The 8,518-nt window shown below is 38.9% G+C and overlaps 1 pseudogene; it reads right to left on the bottom strand.

The window, feature by feature from the left end:
• Positions 1-4,460: 4,460 nt before the first annotated feature.
• LOC101439134 (leucine-rich PPR motif-containing protein, mitochondrial-like) lies at positions 4,461-8,265 on the bottom strand (annotated as a pseudogene).
• Between the last annotated feature and the right edge of the window lie 253 nt (positions 8,266-8,518).

Raw genomic sequence — 8,518 nt, 5'->3', positions numbered from 1 at the left:
CTTGTACAAAACTAATAGAATATTTAAAATTTTACTATGAATAACCATAATATAAATTCTGTTGTGAAGTTTTGTCAGCAAATTATGGAAGAATCAATCATTTTTTTAGATTTAAATTTCTCTTTAAATAAAAATTTTATTTTATAGAAAATGAAAAATCAAACACAATTAGTTTTGGGTCCTGGCTGCCCTTTCCTAAAGGAAAACAGCATGCAGTCCATAACCACCAGTGTGTCCCAGGACACAAGTTAAAATGTAACAGACCTCCCCACAAAGAAACAATGAACAGATGGTTTCATAGACTGTAATTTTCTCCAAGCTGTATACTTCCTTCCTACAGTAACATCACCAGACCCCATTTTTATGTTTCATGTGACCTTAGCAGAAACTGTTGTGAAATGTCTTTGTTCTGAGACCCTTTGTATTTCCCCTCATTTCCCCATCTATTTGTGAAGCGTTATCTTCATTATCCAGCCTGTCTTCACCAGAAAATCCCTCCTGTCTGTAAGTCCCGATAAATAAAGCTCATGTCTGACTCCATGCCAGATGTTCTTTTGTCTTGGAGCTGCCTCAAACTGTGTCTTCCAGGATCTGGGTTGGAACAATTGGTGAGCCATTAACCAGAAGACCAAGGGACCACTGGCAGTAGAAAGCATGAGCTCAGAGAAAGGAGAATCCATGGGGAAAATCCCGGATTGGCCTATAACATCTGTGTGGGGAGACATAGCTGCCCCCCTGGATGAGTGGGGATGCAAAAAAAAAAAAAAACTCCAGCAGTTATACTGACTGTGGTACAGCAGGTAACAGAGCAACCATATTTAAATAAGGAAAAGAGAGACCACCAGATAGCAGTGGCTATAGCATGACCCATCTAAAGAGCCTTGCAGATGGCTACTGAGGCAGAGCAAGTGTCAAAAGCCTCTGTTCACTGCTTAAAATAGGAGTTAAAGTTAGAAAAGGACATGCATCTGGCCCAGGCAGAGATGAAAGATTAACTGGTCACCTGCATAAAGACTTGTAGGTATGCTTGAGCTAGGGGCCTCAGTCTTCCTCAAGTCCAGGTCCAGAGGATAATAACCCACACTGGGTGTGAGCCTAAAGCATGGCATCCTATAAAATCCTTCTCAGATAAGGAAAAAGTGGAAGAGTGGAGGAAGGGCTAGTTATGACAAAATAGGGAAATGTAAGTTTAAACCACTTATCTACTAGGCCAGGGAATTATAAATCATAGTTTTCATGTAATTCCCCAATTAAACCATTTAGCAGTCTTAAAATGTGGGTAATTAATCTGATTACCAAATTTAAGTAAGTAATAAAAAAGTCCTTAAAAGTTATACAAAAATCTTTTCTAAATTAAGATTAAAACAAATTAAACAATTATAATATATTCCAGAACATGGAAGTCATTGTGATTTTAGGGTTATTCACAATTTAAAATTTTTATTAAAGAAAAAAAAGAAGTTTTAGCTTTCTATAAAGGGAGGAAAAAGAAAAACATTTTGCATAAACTTTAATCGATCCAGTTTTATTTGGCTTGGGTGTAATTTTCCTAAGCTTAAAAGGTACTAATAAAATAAATACACATTATAAGTATTAAATCTTTAAAATGATGAAAATTGTAAGTTCATGTTCAGTAAAGTATAAATCTGCCATAAAGTGAAATAACTAGTTTTCACAGAACAGAATAAAAAATGTAAGACAAGACTTAAATGGATAAATGTAAATTTCATTGGCTGCTAATTGTAATTTAATAAGCTTATTTAAAGACAAAAATAACTTATGGTTATCAAAAGTTTGCAAAAGCATCTTCTGAACTGAAGTATTTAAGTGGATAATTCCAGGAAGCCATTAGTAAATAAAAATTGAATTAATATTGATAATAAAAAGTAACTTCATAACAAAGAAACCTGTCAAAAACCACCTCAATCAGCATATTAAGGTGGTATTAGTGGAAAGCAATCTTGATTCAATTGGGAAACTTAGATTTTCAGAAAATAATGGAGAAAGTAGTGTTTTTTTTTGCCTGTACTGCTAAAATAAAATACCCGTTAATTAATGTAGTCATGGTAAAAGTGTAAAGTGTTTTAAAATGTATATAAAAATTAAGACATAAACTTCAATATTGTCAAACTCTCCTCTGTATTTAAACCTAGTCCCCAGTACCCTGCATGGTGCCTCTCCATTTGAGTTATGGGCTAAGTTGGTCACTATGACCCCTAAAACAATAAACGCATCTACACCACCTCTGCACATGTTCTTGGCATGAATGGAAACTATGTTGCTAGTTTGGACTCCTGCAGCAGCTAGTAATGGTTCAAAAACATTGCCTCCAGACTGGCTATTTTTCATAGTACTGAAGGGACTGTGCACCAGGCTGATGAAACAATGGAGCTTCCCTCCAAGGTCCAACAGTGCTGTAGCATGCTGGTTGTGTAAAGGACATACCAAGTGGAGCAATAATTACCAGAGTAATGTGTGTAGACCTTAAACAAACACAATTGGCATTATGGCCTACTCCCAAGGAGAGACATGCATGGTACTGTAAACCTGAAGATGTATTAACTGCAGTTCAAAGAGGAACTTGTGCATTGATTAATGCATTGATTACTATTAAATGCTGTACCTATATACCTAATGATTATAACATCTCTTCTATTATAAAGCATATGCAGAATGACATTTTAAAAGTTTATTTCTTCCAGAATGAACACCTCCAAGAACATGATATTAGTCATGTGGGGGTTTCATCCAGTTCCAGCCACAGTGCCAAACCCAACTTCCCTAAACCTCAGTAGGATATCCAGAGAGTTTCACACCCCTTCAGGCAGGAACTACTACCCCTACCCAGCTGGAAGCACTTACAGAAGAATGACCATCACTGTTCAGCTCCCCTTAAGAATAAGATTGTAAACTCTCTGAAGAGGGAGTTGAGACAGGTTAATATAGGAAACAGGGACAGTGGCTGGTCAGAATAAAGCCTGCCAAAGATCCCAGTTACAATTTCCAATTTGAATGTACTGGGCTCAAAAGAAATCCTGGGCAGCTCCAAACAGAAAGACCTCCCCAATGGTTCCTAAGAGATGACAAGTAAAGGTAGAAAGACAACCAATAAGGACAGCAAATAACTGGGGCCCTATGTGTGTATATGTGGACTCTCCTTATGCTTAAACTAGTTTGTGATGTCACTGTGAAAAAACTCAGAGAATTTAGAAGGAGAAAATGTATGGCATCAGAAACCTCCTCATAGGATTCCCCTACCTGGTACTTTGTTACCTACTAATAAAAATATTACTTGTATTCTGTTAGAGCAGCATGATCTTTCCCTCACTGTTCCCCATATACATCTTTTTTTTCTCTTGTAGCACCCTAGCCAATATCTTTCTGCAGTGGACTTCAGTGGTAACACATGCCCACAATTGGACCCTATGTTGGGTTTTCACTGATCTACCATGCTCAGGTGCTACATGCCCTCCTTGGACTGTCACTCTTGCAAACTGCACAGTGTGGAACATCTTGCTGGCATGGCAGAGTATGATCCAGCAACAAGTTTGAAAGACCTTTACTGTCTTATAAGAATACTCACTGAATTCCCTATCTTGGCCCTCGTGACATGTCTTTATAGACTTACTAGCTTTTGGTGGAGGACTCAGTGTTCTGTTGCATACTGTACAGTGTTTTGGAATGTGGATGCAGTGTGTATCCTATGGGCAATGCAAGCTGCTGTCTGGGTGGACTGTGGGGCTCCATAAGTTCTGAGCCTTGGGTCTCCCTCCCTAAGGGAAACTCAGCTTGCAGCCTGTAGCCACTTGCATGCCCCAGGACACAAGCTAATATGTAACAGATTTCCTCACAGGGAAACAATGTACAGATGGTATCATAGACTGTAATTTTCTCCAGGCTGTTCACTTCTTTCTTCCAGTAACATCACCAGGCACGATTTATGTGCTTCACATGATCCTTGCAGAAACTCTGTTATGAAATGTCTTTGTTCTGAGACCCTTTAAATTTCCCCTCATTTTCCTACCTCTTTACAGAGTGCTAGCTTCATTATCCAGCCTGCCATCACTGGAGAATCTTTCCTGTCCGGAAGTCCTAATAAATAAAGGTTATGATGTGTGACTCTGTGCCAGGTGCATTCTTTCTTCTTGCAACTGCCCTGACCTGTCCCCTCTAGGAAATGGGTTGGAACACCCATATTCAAGATTTTCATGTGTTTTTTTCAAGTTTTCTTCTTTGGAAAAAAAAACTCAGAGTTCCAAGATGGCTGATTAAGGAAAAACAAGCTGCAGTTCTCCTTCAGAAAGTGCAAAAAGGTAGACAAGGTTACTTGACACAAACATAGGAACATGGGGGCAATTGGAGAGGGCAGGTAGATGGGGAAACATAATTGGCTAAGGGAAAGGGAAGCCATATGTGATAAGGCTCTCAAGTCACACAGATGGCTCAGAGGGCCAAGGAAGTCAGGTCACTGCTAACCTAGAAGGTATTTGCTCCAGATTCAAGGTTGTTTTTAACATTATTAGAGCGTCTTTCCATTAACCCCACCTAACTTCCCTTATGATGAGGAGGCTGTTGGCAGCATTGTCCAGTGTGACACTCTTGACATGGGTCTCAGCGACATTTTTCACTCACATTGCTTCTGTAAAATTATTTTTCCATTATACTAATTTTATAAGACTTCCTTAAGTTCCATTGGTAAACTTAATACTTTGACTTTGTACTTTAAGGAAAATATATGCATCTTTACTTTGCTTCTTTGGGCAGGCATTCAGTGGTTGTCTCTGTAAACTATTTTCTACACATGAGGTTGACAAAGAATTCAGGGATTGTTTTTCATCCTCATACCACAACTCAGGCACATCAAATGGAACCTCCTGATTACTCTAAGTATTTCTACCAATAACCATATCGTCTTTACAAAAGAAATAATATTTTCTTCTTGCATCTTATTCCAGACAGCATCAGCACTTTGGCAGTTACCATTTATTTTATATAGTTTTAGCAGATTGTAGTACGTCTGGTCTCTATCACATTCAAATACCTTCTATGTCAGTTCCACTAATTTTTCCAGGGATTAGTGAATTTTTCCACTAATTCAACCTGGTTACTTTGAAATACATCTATCACAAAACCACTAAAGTCTTGAAAGGCAAGCTCTAATGCCTAGAGTCTTAATGATCTTCTTGGCTTCTTTAAAATTTCCTGTTTGTAGAAAGGTAAAGAAGAGATCATAGAGCATCAATATTTCACCTTGTTCTTGGCTTACAAAGTTGATCACTTTCTGAATTCTGAATTAGATCAGTCTTGCCTTTCTCTATCAGTCTGCATAAGATATCATGTATTCTCGGTAATACTTTATACTTTTCATGGAAGTCAAGGGCTTCTTCAAGAGCAGCAGTAATTCATCCTTTTCCAGATAAAGAGTGACTGATGGAGGACAGGTTGGTGGATGGTTTCGCTAACCCAAAAGTCAGAATGGCATCATGCAACTGTTTTGCTGTTTCAACTTTGCGTCTTAAGCTTGGACCATTTAGGATGTGGAAAAAGGATGAGACTTTTGAATATTTGGTAAGAACATCCTTCTTTTCCATCTCCTTTAGAATGTTAACAGTACGATGCTTGTTTCAGGTTCAATGTATCTTCTGCATTACCGTGTAGACAGCACAGCTTTATTAAAGCTGCATAGTCACTGACAACCATGTCTGATTCATATTTTACTTTTAATTCAAGGGCATTTTCCATAGTCTCTTCTAACAAAGTGATTATGTGTTGCTTTAGGACATTTCGTATAAGTTGATTTTCAGCTTCATGTTTTTTAAGTGTACCCTCTAAATCAGATAACTTCTGTTGCAGCGTTTTGAGAGTCCTCAAGCAAAACATCAACATTCTTAATTCAGGAAAATGATAGATATCTAGTAGATTATGAAATGCTTCTATAGATATTTTGAGGAATTTTAACATCCACATCCTTTAGCTGATGGAAATATTGTCTCAAACACTTCTCTTCGGCCTGTACCTCTGCGGGACCTTTATGCTGCCAATCAAGTTAAAAGAAAATAGCCAACAGTTTTTTTGATCCTAGAGTCTCCTGGCAATAATTTCCATCCTTTTACAAACAGTTCTGCTATTTTGCTCCAAAGATTTATTGTCATAGACCTCCTAAAGCCTGAAATTAAGCTGCCTCTCAAAGAAGTAAATTGCAAATGCAATATATTTGATTCCAGAAATGATAAAAGATAGCCTAAGTTCCCATTAACAGTTTCACTTCTAAATTCAGTTTGCAAAAATGTATTGGTTTCTGACAGACATCCATTTTCCTGCAAAATAGCACATGCTGACTTCACACTATGAAGAGATGGAAACATAACTTACACATATCTCCAGATCAGGATTTACTCCCATTTCATAGATTCTTTTGAGGACTTCAATTGTACCTTGAGGCGGCGGACTTGGCCCAGTGGTTAGGGTGTCCGTCTACCACATGGGAGGTCCGCGGTTCAAACCCCGGGCCTCCTTGACCCGTGTGGAGTTAGCCCATGAGCAGTGCTGATGCGCTCAAGGAGTGCCCTGCCACGCAGGGGTGTCCCCCGTGTAGGGGAGCCCCACACGCAAGGAGTGTGACCTGTAAGGAGAGCCGCCCAGCACAAAAGAAAGTGCAGCCTGCCCAGGAATGGTGCCGCACACATGGAGAGCTGACACAACAAGATGACGCAACAACAACAAAAAAGAAACACAGATTCCCGTGTCGCTGACAACAACAGAAGAGGACAAAGAAGATGCAGCAAATAGACACAGAGAAAGAACAACCAGGGTGGGGGGGGGAGGGGAGAGAAATAAATAAATAAATAAATCCTTAAAAAAAATTGTACCTCGAACATTTTTCTCCTTCTGATGTTCAATTAGCAATGGCCAGAAATAGTGAGTTCTGACAGTAAAAAGCTTCTTCCTTCAAAGCTTTCATTAGAATTTTTGCCAAATCCATTTTCTTGTTTAGGAAAGCGCAATACAATGTGAAATGCAAAGGAGATGTGTGCATCTGGGCTTCCTTTAACTTTTTACAGTAGTCTTTTAGCTTTTCAGCAGGTATATTCAAAGCCACACAATGTCGTAAAAATAAACTGCCAAAGTCCCTCAAATTGTCTTCCTTGATACAGGATATACCAATAAAATTTGGAATGCTGTTTCTTCCAACTTTTCAGTGATCAGAAGTAAAATGAGGTTCATTAAATCTGGAAAATGTCTTCTTTGATATGTAACTTTTTCCAAAACATCTTATGCATACTGAAGATAACCAGCTTTACTGAAGTTAAAGATCATTTGCAACAAATCACGGTCCATAAGGTAAAGATCAGATTTCTCTACCTTCTCCAGTGTCTGTTTAACATGATCAATGCCACCCTTCTCTGCGTAAGCATTCAATAATGCTAGGTATATGTCTAGACTAGGCTCACTTCTGGCCTCTTTCATCACTGTGAGAATATTTTCTGTGTTCTCCATATCTTCAGCTCTTGCATGCCCTGTAACAAGGGCACTGAACACTGCCTCTGTGATTTGAAGATTCTTGTTTTTCATAAATCCAAGAATCTTGCTGGCACCTTCAATATATTTCAGATTAAATAAGCAGTGAACAACTTCTGGTATGTCATTCGATTTGGCAAAAGATTTGTTTCCTTCATCTTTGCCAAGAAGTCACTTGGTGAGAATTTATATTCATTCTGAAGATAGACTTTAAATAAAGCAGTGTAGTGACTAACATCATACCCAGTATCAAATTTCTGAAGTTTCTCCCATATCCTCGAAGCAAATTCTGTTTGCTCTGAGAACTTTAGTTCAGGTAGGAGAGAACCACAACTGTACAGTAGAAGCAAAACTTGATTACTACCTGGGTTACCTATGTTGTACGTGCTATCAAATACTTTTTGCAGAGGTCTTTGTGATGTGGCCAGTCCTTCGGACAGAATTATCTACTCACATTTGATCCCAACTAAATTGGCATTTCTACTCGCATTAGAGCCCAATTAAGTTGACTGACATTTCTTCCATGAGCAGAAATGAGCTGCTCTTGAAGATGATCCTTCTTTTCAGCAGGAGTGGCATATAATTTGGCTTGGCTGACTACAGCCATAGGCCCACCAAGAGCAGCGAGCAGACCAGGGGTAGCATGTAACTGGACTGGGCCGTTGCGGGTAGGCGCAGGGAGAGCAGAAGGTGTGCTACAATCCAGGCACAGAAGAGGCAACCTACGTGTCTCAGTAGGGCTGCCATGGCTTGACGGATCATCACAATATATTTTTGAGGTAAATCTGTGAAGACTTTTGATCAGTTGGCTTAAGGGTGAAAGCAGCAATATATCAAGGATGACTCTTAGCTTTTTAACTTGAGTAACTCGGTAAAATATTTTATAACATATGGAACACTGGATGAACAGAAGGTTTGGGAGTGGGGTGGGAATACTCAGGAGTTCAGTGTTGGACATATTCAGAAGAGATACTGAGCAGGGTGCTGGATGTATGGGTCT

The sequence above is a fragment of the Dasypus novemcinctus genome, chromosome X (assembly GCF_030445035.2).
Source record: "Dasypus novemcinctus isolate mDasNov1 chromosome X, mDasNov1.1.hap2, whole genome shotgun sequence".
In the NCBI taxonomy this organism is placed as follows: domain Eukaryota; kingdom Metazoa; phylum Chordata; class Mammalia; order Cingulata; family Dasypodidae; genus Dasypus; species Dasypus novemcinctus.
This window is presented reverse-complemented; position numbering and strand designations above follow the sequence as displayed.